This window comes from Rhineura floridana, chromosome 8 (assembly GCF_030035675.1).
Source record: "Rhineura floridana isolate rRhiFlo1 chromosome 8, rRhiFlo1.hap2, whole genome shotgun sequence".
Classification (NCBI taxonomy): Eukaryota; Metazoa; Chordata; class Lepidosauria; order Squamata; family Rhineuridae; genus Rhineura; species Rhineura floridana.
The window spans coordinates 41768083-41782414 of NC_084487.1; positions in this window are offsets into that span (position 1 = coordinate 41768083).

The window sequence follows — 14332 nt, forward strand, 5'->3', positions numbered from 1 at the left end:
AGAAAGGCGTAGCAGGACCTTTCTTTTCTTCTCTCCTCCCTCCCGTCCAGCCTCCTCAGTCCAGTAATATGTGCCCAGACCCAGAGCTCCTAATGCAACCCTCACATTACAATTAGTCCAGCACAAAACTTTAATCAACTGTTTGTCTTCCTAGGAAGAGACAGTGAAAATTCAACACGGAAGAGTAATTTGAAATATATTGTATATATTGGTAGGTTCGTTGGAAAAAAAAGTTCCCTTTATTTTCCTCTGGGTGCTTAAAACATGTTTTTTGGGGTGGGGGGATTGTTATTGATCTAAACCGATTTTTTTCTTCTTCCTCCTTTAAATGGTTGGGTGTGGATCTATTTTGTGTGTCTTTCTGTTGAAAGCTCTGTGTGAGATACCAGATTGTGTGCTCCAACAAGCTGATTTTGAAGGTTTGAGAATGGCAAAATAAGGCAGAACATATAAGGAAGTTGATGCATGTGTAGAATCTTGTCCTCAAATGTCCTTGCTCTTATACAAAAAAAGAGAGAACATCAGAACAGAAGAAAGAGTCTTGCTGGATCAGACCAAAGGCCTTTCTAGTCTTGTATCCTCTTTCCCACACTGGCCAGCCTGAAACCTGTAGGAAACTCACATGCAGGAGATGAGGGCACTTTTGTTTTCCAGCAACTAGCATCCAGAGGAATACTGCCTGTGATACTGGGGGTAATATATAGGCATCATAACTATTAGTCACTGTCACTGATAGTCTTACACTCAATGAATTTGTCTAATCCTCCTTTAAAGCCTTGTAAGTTGGTGGTCATCAGTCATTACTACTTGTATGCACTGTGTGAAGAAGTATTTCTTTTTGTCTATCCTGAATCACTCAGTTTCATTGGGTGACTCTGAGTTCTAGTATTATGAGAGGGAGAAAAACTTCTCTCTATCCACATTCCCGATTTCCACATCATGCACAATTTTATAAACCTCTGTCATGTTCCACCTTTCTTACCTTTTTTTCTAAACTAAAAAGCCCCAAATGTTGTAACTTTTTCTAATAAAGCAATTGCTCCAGCCCACTGATTATTTGGGTTGCCCTTTTCTGTACCTTGTCCAGCTCTACAATATGCTTTTTGGAATGCATTGACCAAGGCTGTAAATAGTATTCCAAGAATGGTTGCACCATAGATTTCTATAAATCTATGACAATATTATTAGTTGACAATATTATTAGTTGTGAACCCTTTCTTAATGATACCTAGCATAGAATTTGCCTTTTTCACATCTGGCATATGCTTTACTGATGTTTTCATTGAACTATCCACCATGACCTAAGAGCACTTTCTTGGTCAGTCACTGCCATCTCCGACCCTATCAGTCCATTTGTGAAATTAGGGCACCTCCCACCCCTGTGCATCACTTTACACTTGTTTATAATGACCAACATTTGGCATTTTATTGGCTATCCAGCCAATCTGAAGAGATTGTTTTGGCACTCCTCTCAACTTTTGTTTTTACCACCCATAATTTGGTGTTGTCAGAAAACTTGGCCACCTCACTGCTCATCCCAAACATCAATCATTTATGACCAAGCTAAAAAGCACCACTCTTAGTATAGATCCTTGAGAGAAGCCACTTCTTACACCCTTCCATTTAAAAACAAAACTATAATTGTTCACTGTGGCTGGCTATGTACACATCAAGTATCATGTGTACCTGGGAGTATTGGCTTGAGATTAGAACTATCTGTGGATACATTACTAGAACAAGAATAATTTGTTATTATTTAGATGTCTTTGGTCCATAATTTGTCAACATGAAGGAAGTAAACAGTGTAGCTCCTGATGGAGTGTTATCTGAAATGCATTGAGCTTAATAAACAGTGCATTACCAATAGCACTGCGACACATCTCCTTTTTATTTCCTTCTGTGTAAACAATAACCTGTTTGTAGCATAGAAATGTAATTTTTCTCAGTCTGGAATAGTTCATGCTCATCTTTAACATGCTGCTTTCAATCTAGATTGACTCTTGATCCTGCCATCCACAAGGCTGGATACTGATATGTTTTTGAAAACCCTCCCATTGATTAGGCTGAAAAAATGAAATGAACTGCCTTCAAGTTGATTCCAACTAATGGGCGACCCTATGAATAGGGTTTTCATGGTAAGCGGTATTCAGAGGGGGTTTACCATTGCCTCCCTCTGAGGCTGAGGCAGTGACTGATCCAAGGTCACCCAGTGAGCTTCATAGCTGTGTGGGGATTCGAACCTTGGGCTCCCAGGTTGTAGTCCAACACCTTTACCACTACACCACACTGGCTCTCATTGATTAGGCTATCCATGCCTTATCCTCTCTGCACATGCCCCAGGTGAATGAAGAAGGAAGTAGTATACACTCACCCACAATGTCATTGGATAGGTGTGGATATAACCCCCCATTACTGGGACCACCTACATGTGTTTTCAGCTGTTTTCAAATGGACACACAGTGGGGTAATGCAGAATCATTCTGCAATGAGCTTTTATTTTTGAAATGAAACCAGTTTCTCAAGACGCACTTTTCAGGGGCAAAAATATACAATAGATCTAAATTGTGTGAGGACTGCATAGAAGAAGCAAGTAGTCCATTGTTTCTAGAATAAAATGTGACATGTATGCAGCCTAAATCTACTAAGCTTCCTTGCCAATTGTAACTAGTTAGCGTGGACCCAAGAATATCTATCTATATCATTTTTCCAAATTCAGTATTGACATCAAAGTATGTCATAATCCTTGTCTCCCTTTCCCCAGTAGTCTCTTTTTATGAGGTTAATTACGTCAGTCACCTCATGGTTCTTAATGTGTAATTGTTCAGTAATGTAACAACAGTAAAGGAAATAAAATGACTCCCATCTAATTTCTGATCCAACTGATTTCATTTATCTCTGATCAGTTTCATAGATCAGAGAATGAGAGAGTAGAAGGACCACCTGGGGTTGCCTGCAGTTTTGCCAGAGGGGTGTGTGGCGAGGCTGAACCTGTGGAAGGGTTGAGACATATGGCAATTTCATAGCTTTGTCTTTTTGCCTTTCTTTACCTCTCTCTTGCTTTAAAGATTGTTGTTGTTGTTAAACAATCACTCAAAGGTCTGAAAAACATTATAAAGTTTGCAGAAGATGAAGGGTAGCCTGTCAGGTTCACATACAGTAGGGGAAATATCCATCTTTAAAAGATTCATTTAAGATGCTTTTAAATATATCGAACTCAAGGGGAAAAAGATGGTTTGAACTTGGTTTTCAAGGATTATATCAAATACCTCTATTAAAGATAATTAATATTCACAAACTACTCAACAACTTTTTTGTAATCAAAGCTTAATCAGTTCATCCAGGTGCAGGGACATCGTGGTATCTTGAAGCATACTTGGTGTTCCTGAGAATCTTATCCTGCATTTCCCAAAGCCTCTAAGCTTCTAGCCCTCATAGTTGTCTTGCAGTCTTTCACTTGTGGTTTTGTTTGTCCTTCCAGTGACCCTGTGAAAAAGACCCTGTTGTTTCCCCTCACATGAATATAGTATTCTGACCTCCTAGGAAAGCCTGGAGGATTTTAAATTCTGTCATAGGAACATAGGAAGATGGGAACATAGGAAGCCACCTTTAGGTTCAGACAGGAGTCTGTTCCAGCCCTACCTGGAGATGCTGGGGATTGAACCTGGGATACAAAGCAGATACTCTACCACTGAGCTACGGCCCTTCCTCTTTTTCCTCCTCCTTATCATCAATATAGACCAGAGAAAGGCAGCGTGTGGCCCTAGCTCCAGTAGTGTAATGGCAAATTCAGATGTGCAGGGGTCCCTTCATGATAATCATGCCACACCCCTATCACCCCAAGCCCCCTTTTCCACCTTTCCCTGTCTCTTTTGCTCTCCCTGCCATTTTGCGAGTCCACACTCCATTACAAAAGACATCCCTAGGAGCCAATCAGCATGAAAGGGGAGGCTGTGTGTCAGCTACTGAGAGAAGTCTTTTCACTGGCTGGCTCCCATCAGCATAAAAGGACTAAAACTCTTCTCAGTGGCTAACCTGCTCCCTTTTCAGGCTGATTGGCTCATACATAGGGACCTGGCTGGGATCCCTCCCCCCAAAAAGTAATGGGTCTATGACCCCTTGTGACCCTAGAAGACCACACGCCTGTCTAGGTCTAATTTCATGTAGCTCTCTGCCTAATTTCACTTGGATGGCAAGAAAAATAACTAAGGGGAAGGGGGTGGCAGAGAGAGGGAGGGAGAGATAAAGGGGGTGGTAGAAAGAGGAGAGAGGGAATGGTCCCACTCATCTTTGGTTCTGGCTTCATCCACTTTAGACTCCAGTCCTATCCTCTGTCAATATGTATACCCCTGTCATATTACTTCCAAGAGATTACAGCCCTCAAGGGTGATGGTGGTGGGGAAGGTTGCTTATCTCTGATAAAGATCAACCAAAGTGCAAGACATACCATTTTACAAGCGCACTCCTTCCTCAGAATCATGCCCAAAGCGTTCATGTGGAAGAAAATATTACACTGGAACTTGCATTAATGAGAAAATGAATTGCATAAGGCTAAGTAGAGAGTTCATGGAACTGAACAAAGATTTGCACTCAGATCTCCCAACAAGTTGGTTATATAGGAAACATGCCACGTGTGTGTGTGTAACTCTTTGCTCCCATGCCAATTTCCTAACTTAAATCATCCATCCAAAGTTGTTATTAGCCATACAGGGAAAATCAGATGGACAGAATTTTGGAGTCCATGCTTTCCCTCCCATGGCTAATAGCTTCAGGGGACAATTTGGATCAGGGCTGCAGCACAGTGATGAAAGTTTAAGAAATCCTTCCATATACCATGGTGCTGATCCAAATGGCCCCTTCTCCCTGTAGCTGCTTGATGAAGAAAAAATTACATCAAGCAGTTCCAATTAGGGACGTTCAACATAACATGTAGTTTGGTCCAGGGAAAACACTTTGAGTTCAGATGAGCTCCTAAACAGAAAGACGGGCTTACTGAATGCCCAAGCCTACCATCTTAGGTTGTTTTCAGCTGTTGTTTTTAATGCCATATTTTAAAATTGTTGTAACCTGCCCTGGGACCTCTGGATGAAATGTGGGTAATGGATGACACCCCTTTAACAGGAAAATACACTTTGGGAAGAGATAATTGGAAGGGATGCTAACCCTCATGGTTATGTTCTACCTCCACTGTCAGAAGCAGGATGCATCTGAATACCAGTTGCTGGAAACAGCAGGAGGGGAGAGTGCTGTTGTGCTCATGTCCTGCTTGTAGGCTTCTTATAGGTTGTTTTAAATTGTTTTTTAATGTTATATTTTAAAATTGTTGTGACCCATCCTGGGACCTTTGGGTGAAGGACAGGTAATAGATGATGATGATGATGATATAGGCATCTGATTGGCCACTATGAGAACAGGAAGATGGACTAGGTGGGCCACTGGCTTGATACAGCAGGCTGTTCTTATGAACTGAAGTGACTTGGGAGGGACTGCTTAACTTAACTCTTTTCTCACCTGCCATTTCTCCTCTCCAAATTTTGCACTGAGCAGCAAACACATATTTGAAATTCTTCAGAATTTGCCAGGGAATGATTTGGAGTGGGAAAGGGTTAAGCATTCCCAATTACTAAATTAGAAAGAAAGAAAGAAAGAAAGAAAGAAAGAAAGAAAGAAAGAAAGAAAGAAAGAAAATAGGCATAGGGATATCATTATACATATTAACATTATAATGTGCAGAGTCCTGGTTTGGAGCTTTGCACTCCAGCATCACTGGATGGCCTCTGGGTATACCTTCTACCTTCTCTTTTGGGAGTTTACAGAACAGTAAGGAATCTTGGGTGGTTGGTGAGTTAATGGAACTGGGGGTTCTGGTTCTTTGCTTCAGGACCAGTGTATCATCTCCTTTTCATGTGGGCGCTTGCAGAATACTCACCACTGCACTGGACCTTGGGGTTCTGTAGGATCCTTGAGGCATGCTGACCCACATCTACAGATGCTTCCTTTGCCTAAGAATCAGTTCCCAATGTTTCTGTGAATTGGAACATGATACCCAAAATTGGATGCAAGTTTTGTGTGACTTAGGGGTGAACTAGGGTGAACTTGCCTACTCTGAAGTGAGATTTCCATCACTACAGAGAGAGCATCCCCTTTTCAATTCTTCTAACACACCTCAAAGGGCTCTGAGTTTGGGAAATGCACTCCTGAGAGCCTTCAGGGCACATAGATAAAGCAGATAAAGCCATATCAGGTTAATTGTTTTTGGCACAGTGACTACTGATTTGAAGTCTGTAACTGGCTCATCATGTCCTGTTAAAATGTAACAAATCTGGACTGACCAGGTTTATGGCTCAGAGGAGCTCTGGTTAGAGGGCTGATATCCAGAAGAAGGCAAGAAGTGGAAACACATTTGTGCCAGTTTAGAGGGGTGTACTGAGACCTATGGTACTAGAGGTCATGTGGCCAAGATCAGTATCTCACTCTGATCCCCATCCCACCCACTGACCTGAGGAAATAACAGCAAAAGTCAGTCCAAACTTCACTGTAGGTAAATGAGGCTGCAACAGAGTTACACTGGTGGAAACCTTTCTACTGATTGTACATAAGCATGTTTGAATAAGTTTAATGTGAAATGGTGTGAAATCATCACACAGGTGTAGGACATGCCAAAATGGACTGAAACATCTCTTGTGGAACCTACTATAGTTTGGATTTAAATGACACAATGAATTCATCAAAGTATGATTTCTTTTTTGGGGGGGGAGCATAGCGACCCACTCCCTAGAACCAGTCTTCTCTGATACTTGTTGACTACTGTAGAAATGGGGAAGAAATTCTTTTTTTTTTGTATTTTATTGAGAAACTACTTAATTCACACTTCTAATATGCAAACTGGAAAACAGCTATCCTCCTAAATTTGTACTTCACTGAATTTTTCAACACAGTTCTTCAATCAAAACAATGTGTACAAAACACATATATTAGTGGAATGTGCTTAAAAATGCATATATTAGTGAAAACAAGATACAAAAATGCATTGTACTGGGGAAATTGCTTGCAAAAATATGTACATTAGTCATATATACATATGAGCTTTTTTAACAAAAAAAGATTGCAAATTGCTGCAGAAATATGAAGAACTGTATTTAAGACTGGAAAAAATGAGAAACTGGGAGAAAGGAAATCAACAATTTGTCCATCCCTAGTGCTGGTGACTTCAGTTCCAGCCAAACCCAAACCTTGCTCAGCACCCGTTGGGTTTCAGCCCACTTGGTACAGGTTTGAACTCTGTGAAAGCCTGGCTCTCATCGTCCTATAAAAATGTATGAAATCTGGGTTGCACTAAGGGTTTGACAGTAACTATGCCACCTCATGTGTTTTGTGCATCAATGCATTTCAATGACAAATCATTGTACCAGACAAAACCATTCCAACCAATCATACCAGGTTCCTCATCGTGCCAGCTTCAGGATAACCTTAGTAAACCTTCCTTCTCCTGCTCCTTGCCAAAGAGAAAGCCACCAAGAAATGGAGCCCAGCCAAAATAAAATGGCAGCAATGGCAATTCAGAAGAATTTGTTTGTCAACATATGTACACCAGTGTCTGGCAGCATTAGTGACAAAAGCCATATCAGCATCTGGTCTGTTCTGTAGCAGACGTTCCTTTCCTTCTGCATGGAGCAAGGCTTTGAAGAGGAGGAGGATGCCTGACTTTGTAACTGTGCCTTTTCTATTCTAGCCCTTTTCCTTCCTATTCTAGTGGGCCTTCCTCTTTATCAGGCCAGGATCTGTTTGTCTGTTTGTTTTTGGAGCTTCATTGCAACTAAGCATGGCACTGGATTGGAATTTGTTACATCGCCACCCTTCTTTCTCATGATGATTTAAAATCAGATAGGAAAGTAAAGAAACATCAGCTATACTTCTGATACTCTACAGTCAAGCTTGTGAGTAAAAACAAAAATGTATTACAGAATTTGATTTTTTTTTTTTAAAAAAAAGGTTGGTTCAATACCTTTGTTGGTTCAACTTTCAATGTTCTCAAATTTTCTGAAAAAAGCAGTGCATGATTTCCTAAGGTTTTAGCATAAGGGTGGCTAACCCCCAGTTTGGGGGCCTGATTCACCCCACACATGCTGATTTTGGTGGTGATGGCAAAAGAAGAAGACACTGTGCTGGGATGGGCAGAGCTCAGTGCTCTTATGGGAATGCAAGTTGCCTCCTCGGTTATCAGGTCAATCATTTGATGAGTGGAGAGGGGGTGGCGATTCCTCCTCCTCTGATCTGCAGGGGTTAGCTGGGGGCAGGGTATCTACTTGTGTGCATCCTCTGTGCATCTGCATGCAAGAGTGTGTGTGCAAGAGTGTGGAGTGGTCACACACACCACTGGCATGCAGTCCCTAAAGGGCTGGCCAAGGATGAATGTGGTCTGTGGACCAAAAAGTGCCCCCCTCCTCTTCTGGTGCCCCTTCTCCTGTTCTGGGACCTCTCAAAACAGCAGGTTTGCCATTTTGTTTCAAAGCCAGACATTTTATTTTGTTTCCACAATCATTACGATGTCACATCTAAGCAGTGGTGTAGTTGTCTAGGGTTGCAGGGGGTCATAGTCCAGTTACTTTTTGCGGAGCAGGGTCCCAGCCAGGTCCCTATGTATGTGCCAGTCAGCATGAAAAGAAACTCTGTTAGCCACTGAGAAGAGTCCTTGTCCTCATGCTGATTGGAGCCAATCAGAGTGAAAGGAAGTGAGTCAGCCACTGAGAAGACAGAAGCTAACACACAGCCTTCCCTTTCATGCTAATTGGCTCCTAGGGAGTATGAACTCATGAGGTGACAGGGAGAGCAAGGGAGGCAAGGGAAAGTGGAAAAAGGGTGTGGCTGAGATGGTGTGTGGCATGACTCTCATGAAAGGACCCTGCACTTCTGCATTTGCAACCATGCTACTGTGTCTAAGGTATTTACCCAGTTGCCAAACCAGATTGTTTCAGCAAATTGGGGTTGGGGGAGACAAGTCTGTCTTTTCTTCTGTTCCCATTTTTTTAAATAAATGATTAAATTTATTACATTTTTTCTAAAAAAACCCCTTGGTGTTTCCCTCCTGAATGTTTAGGCTGACTATAGGCCTGGGGGAGAGGGGAGAGACAGCAAATCTGTCCCACAGAAATGGGGGGGATTTCAGGGGAAAACAACCAAAGCAGTTTGGGTAGAGGAAGGGAAGACTGCTTTTGCTTACTTTGCCATTTTCATGTACAAACAACAAAGAGTCTTGTGGCATCTTAAAGATAAGGGTTGTATCCAATGCTTGTCATACTCAGAGTAGATCCATAGAAATTAATGAACATGACTAACTTAGGTTCATTAATTTTATTGGGTATACTTTGAGCAGAACTTTGTTCTTAGAATGAATACATTTTATTACAGCATTTCATGGACTAGAGTCCACTTTGTCAGATGCTGCATCTGCCATAATAAAATGTATTAAGTCTTAAAGGTGTTGTTTTTGCTGCAACAGACTGACATGGCTACCTCTCTGGAACTTATTTGTGTGGCATGGGGAATGGTAATTTCCAATCCCCTTCATTTGGTTACTGGTGATGATGTACTTAGATTGCCCAGGAAAACCTTTGTTCACAGGAATATAGGAGTGGCAGCTGGGGACCATTATTTCTCTGTTGCCCTCAAAAGTTATGACACTCTACATCAGGAGTGGGAAACTTGTGGTCGTCCACATGCTCTTGGACTCCACCTTCTATCAGCCCCAGCTAGCACATGGCCAATAGTCAGGGAGTCCAACATGACCTGGAAGGCCACAGATGCTCTATCCTCTACAAAAAGCACCATAAGCACTCACTGAAAGGTATAAGAACCCACTGCCATGGCAAAGGGGCAGCAGCACAGCTGCTCTTTGGGATCCCATAATGTTGCACTCAGCCTGAGAACTGCTGAGGGCAACAAGCAGCAGCTGTGTGTGCTGGGACTTTCATTCAGTTTCCTGACTGCTAACTGAGCAGAGCAGATGGAGCTGTCTCAGTTGGTCCACAGGTGAGGAGATATATGCAAGCCGGCTTTCAGAGAGCAAGCGAACAGAGTGAACAGGGAGAGCAAACAGGAGTTTGACAAAGGAGTTTGACAGGGGAGGTCAAGGGGGAGGTCCCTAACAAATAAATAAATTACTAATTCTCCTTGTACAGCTTACCACATACCAGTGGGATTCTCAAGTTTACCCTGAAGTAGGACAGGACAAAGCACAGGCCACCAGTAGTTACAAAGAAACAAAAGGTAAAGAGAGTAGGAATGGGAAGGATACTCCAGTGGTTGGGACCTGCAAGGTGTGTGGCATGTTTGTTTTCTTGCCTGAGAACAACATGGTGTACACGTGCAACAAGTGCAAGCTCGTGATGCTGTTGGAAGAAAAAGTGAGAGGCCTGGAACAGCGGGTGGCCACACTAGTTCTTAGGCAGAACACTGAAACAACAGCAGCAAAGAGAAGTGGAGGTGGAAGAGCAACAGCATGTGGTAGCAGAAGAGGAGGCTGCTTTGGAGAGGAGCAATGAAGTGGGGAAACTCCATGGGAAAGGGTGATAGGAGCAGAAGAGCTAGAAGACACCCTTCACCAGTGGAACTATGGAACTGCTTTCAACCACTTGAGGATGAGACTGGAGGACAGCCTGTGGTGGAAGAATTACAGGAGACCCCGTGCGACAATGAGCAAGAGGCTGAAGCTCAATCATGCAGGGGCAATGAAACCATGCCCCACAACAAGAAGAGAAGAGTACTAGTAGTGGGAGACTCCCTACTACATGGGATCGAAACCCAAGTATGCTGAGAAGATCCTTGGACTCTCCAGGCATGCTGTCTACCAGGAAGATGGATTAGAGATGTGATGGAAGGGTTGCCATCACTCATCAAGCCCACCGACAGGTATCCCTTTCTCCTCATCTATGTGGGAACAAATGATACTGCCAAATGGATCTATGAAGAAATCACATCAGACTTTGAAGCTCTCAGAAGGAAACTCAAGGACTTTGGGGCCCAGATAGTTTTTTCATCCATCTTTCCAGTACTTAGAAGAGGAGTAGAAAGGGAAATAAAAATACTCTGTGTGAATGAATGGCTACGAAGGTGGTGCCTGATAAACTGCATCCTAGAGTATTGAAGGAACTGGCTGAAGAACTTTCAGACCCGCTATCTATTATCTTTGCAAAATCATGGCAGACTGGTGAAGTGCCAGATGACTGGAGGTGAGCTAATGTTGTCCCTATCTTCAAAAAAGGCAAAAAGGAGGAACCAGGGAACTACAGACCAGTCAGCCTGACATCAATCCCTGGAAAAACTTTGGAGCAGATTATAAAGCAGTCATTCTGTAAGCACCTTGAAAACAATGCAGTGATTACTAGAAGCCAACATGGATTTATGAAGAACAAATCCTGCCAAACTAATCTTATCTTGTTTTTTGATTGGGTAACCTCCCTTGTAGACTGTGGGAATGTTGTGGACATAACATATCTCGACTTCAGCAAAGGTTTTGACAAAGTGCCCCATGATATTCTGATTAGCAAGCTAGCTAAATGTGGGCTGGATGGAACAATGATCAGGTAGAGCCACAGTTGGCTCCAGAATCATACTCAAAGAGTGCTTATCAATGGTTCCTTCTCAAACTGGGCGGAACTAATGAGTGGGGTACCACAGGGCTCGGTCCTGGGCCCAGTGCTCTTCAACATTTTTATTAATGACTTGGATGAGGAGGAACAGAGCATGCTTATCGCATTTGCAGCTGATACAAAATTGGGGGGCATAGCTAATACCGTGGAAGACAGAAACAAAATTCAAAGGGACCTTGATTGGCTGGAGCATTGGGCTGAAAACAACAGAAGGAAATTCAAAAGGGATAAATGCAAAGTTCTACACTTAGGAAAAAGAAACCAAATGCACAGTTATAAGATGGGGGATACTTGGCTCAGCAAAATGACATGTGAGAAAGATCTTGGAATTGTCGTTGATCACAAGCTGAGTATGAGCCAATAGTGTGATGTGGCTGCAAAAAAGGCAAATGCTATATTAGGCTGCATTAACAGAAATATAGTTTCCAAATTGCATGAAGTATTAGTTCCCCTCTATTCAGCACTGGTTAGGCCTCATCTTGAATACTGCATCCAGTTCTGGTCTCCGCACTTCAAGAAGGATGCAGACAAACTGGAACAGGTTCAGAGGAGGGCAACAAGGATGATCAGGGGACTGGAAACAAAGTCCTATGAGGAGAGACTGAAAGAACTGGGCATGTTTAGCCTGGAGAAGAGAAGACTGAGGGGAGATATGATGGCACTCTTCAAGTACATGAAAGGTTGTCACACAGAGAAGGGCCAGGATCTCTTCTCGATCATCCCAGAATGCAGGACATGGAATAATGGGCTCAAATTGCAGGAAGCCAGATTTTGACTGGACATCAGGAAAAACTTCCTAACTGTTAGAGCCATACAATGGAACCAATTACCTAGAGAGGTAGTGGGCTGTCCGACACTGGAGGCATTCAAGAGGCAATTGGACAGCCATCTGTCGGGAATGCTTTGATTTGGATTCCTGCCTTGAGCAGGGGGTTGGACTTGATGCCCTTATAGGCCCCTTCCAACTCTACTATTCTAAGATTCTATGATGCTGTGTCACAACAAAGAGTCCATCAGAACACAGTACTGTCAGTGGCAAAAACAGCTGCAGCCGCAGCAGGGTAAGGAGGAGGTGAGTTCATGGGAACACTGCACAGCAGTGCCACATATGTATTTATTAAATTTATATTCCACCCTTCTCCCTGAAGGAGCCCAGAGAGGCAAACATAACAAAACAATTTAACAACAACCAAAAGACAGCATTCTAAAAGTAGTTTTAAAATGTTCTAAAACACAGTTATAGGGTAGAAACACACTCACTGTTCTACTGGTTCCAGTGCGCCTCCACCTCTCTCTTCTGAAAATGGGGGCACAAGACACTAGTCAAACCCAGCCCTAAAACCTGGTGGGACCAGCCTGAATGCATTTTTAAAATTCAGTTTCAGAGAGATTTTGCAGCTGATAGGCAGATCAAGCCATTCCCCCTCCAGGTGTGGCGAATGGAAGCAATTTGTTCTGGCAACTAGTGTGTTTACAACCATAGTTTAAAAATGTTCTAAAACACAGTTACAGTTTAAAAACATTCTTCCACCCAGTGATCTCCGGGTTGCCAGGGACAGTCCAGCCATAAGGGCAGCAATAACTGCTGGTCTGCTCCAGGTAGAAGAATATTTTGCGCCAGCTCTGGGGCTCTAATTAAAGGGTCTTAGGTTGCTTGGCACCAGGCTTGAGGTCAGAGGCTGGGTCTTGCTAGTCTGCTAGGGGTGCAAGACAGACTTGGCCAGCTCTTCCCACTCTCTGTCTGAGTCTTGGCAGCTGCTTGGTGTTATGGCCATGACATTTTCTGGTGTGACATTTGCCTTCAAGGAGAGAGTTCTGAGAAAGAGCCTATAAAATTATATAGGTGAAAAAGTTGTGTTCAAATTAGCCAGTATTTCTGAGACAGACATGTAAGTAAGAGTAGCAACGATCTAGTCTTCTGGTCATGAAATCCTTCCTGAAAAATCCATATGGCTGATCAGTAGGTCAAACTAATATTTCTCCAAGTGTATGACTCCACAGGAACCATTCCAAAAGCACTCACTTGGAAGAAAGAATTGCTTTGGAATTGGCCCTATATCTGCACACTCAGCTCATGCCAACCCTGAGTTTGGATTCCCCTCATTTTCCTTCTCACCCTGCATCCTGCTTCCCACAGGCTTTCATTGCAAGAATACAAGCTATGGACTAATTGGCTCTGCAGGGTGGCTCTTTGTGGAGCTCAGTGGGTGCAAACGAGAGCAGAGGAACAAGGGGAAGCAAGCAGGGTGAGAGTGAGAAAAAAAGCCACCTCCCTCCCCAGCACATCCAGTATCCTTTCCCTTCTTCACTCTTCCTGCCCTGCTTTTTCAAGGCTCTGTCCAGGCCATTTCCCTTTTTGCTTCAACTTGTCACTCACCACCATTTCCCCCCTTTTAAACTTTCTGTTGCTCGTTCCACCTGCATTGCCATGTATCCCACCCCCCACCCCACTACACAGACACTTCTGCTGCATACGTACTGCACTGCAGGACCCATTCCAGGACAATGTGGGTTGTTCCTGACCTTTTGTGGAAGCATTTTGCCACACCTCCAGGTACAATCATGTATAGCAGTGTTGTGGAAGCATTCTGCCTAGTCAGAAGACATCTCCTTTATCTAGGGTGATCTTATTTTACAGAGGACTGACTTCTATTTGAAGGGCTATCTGGTCCACATCCAGTTTAAAA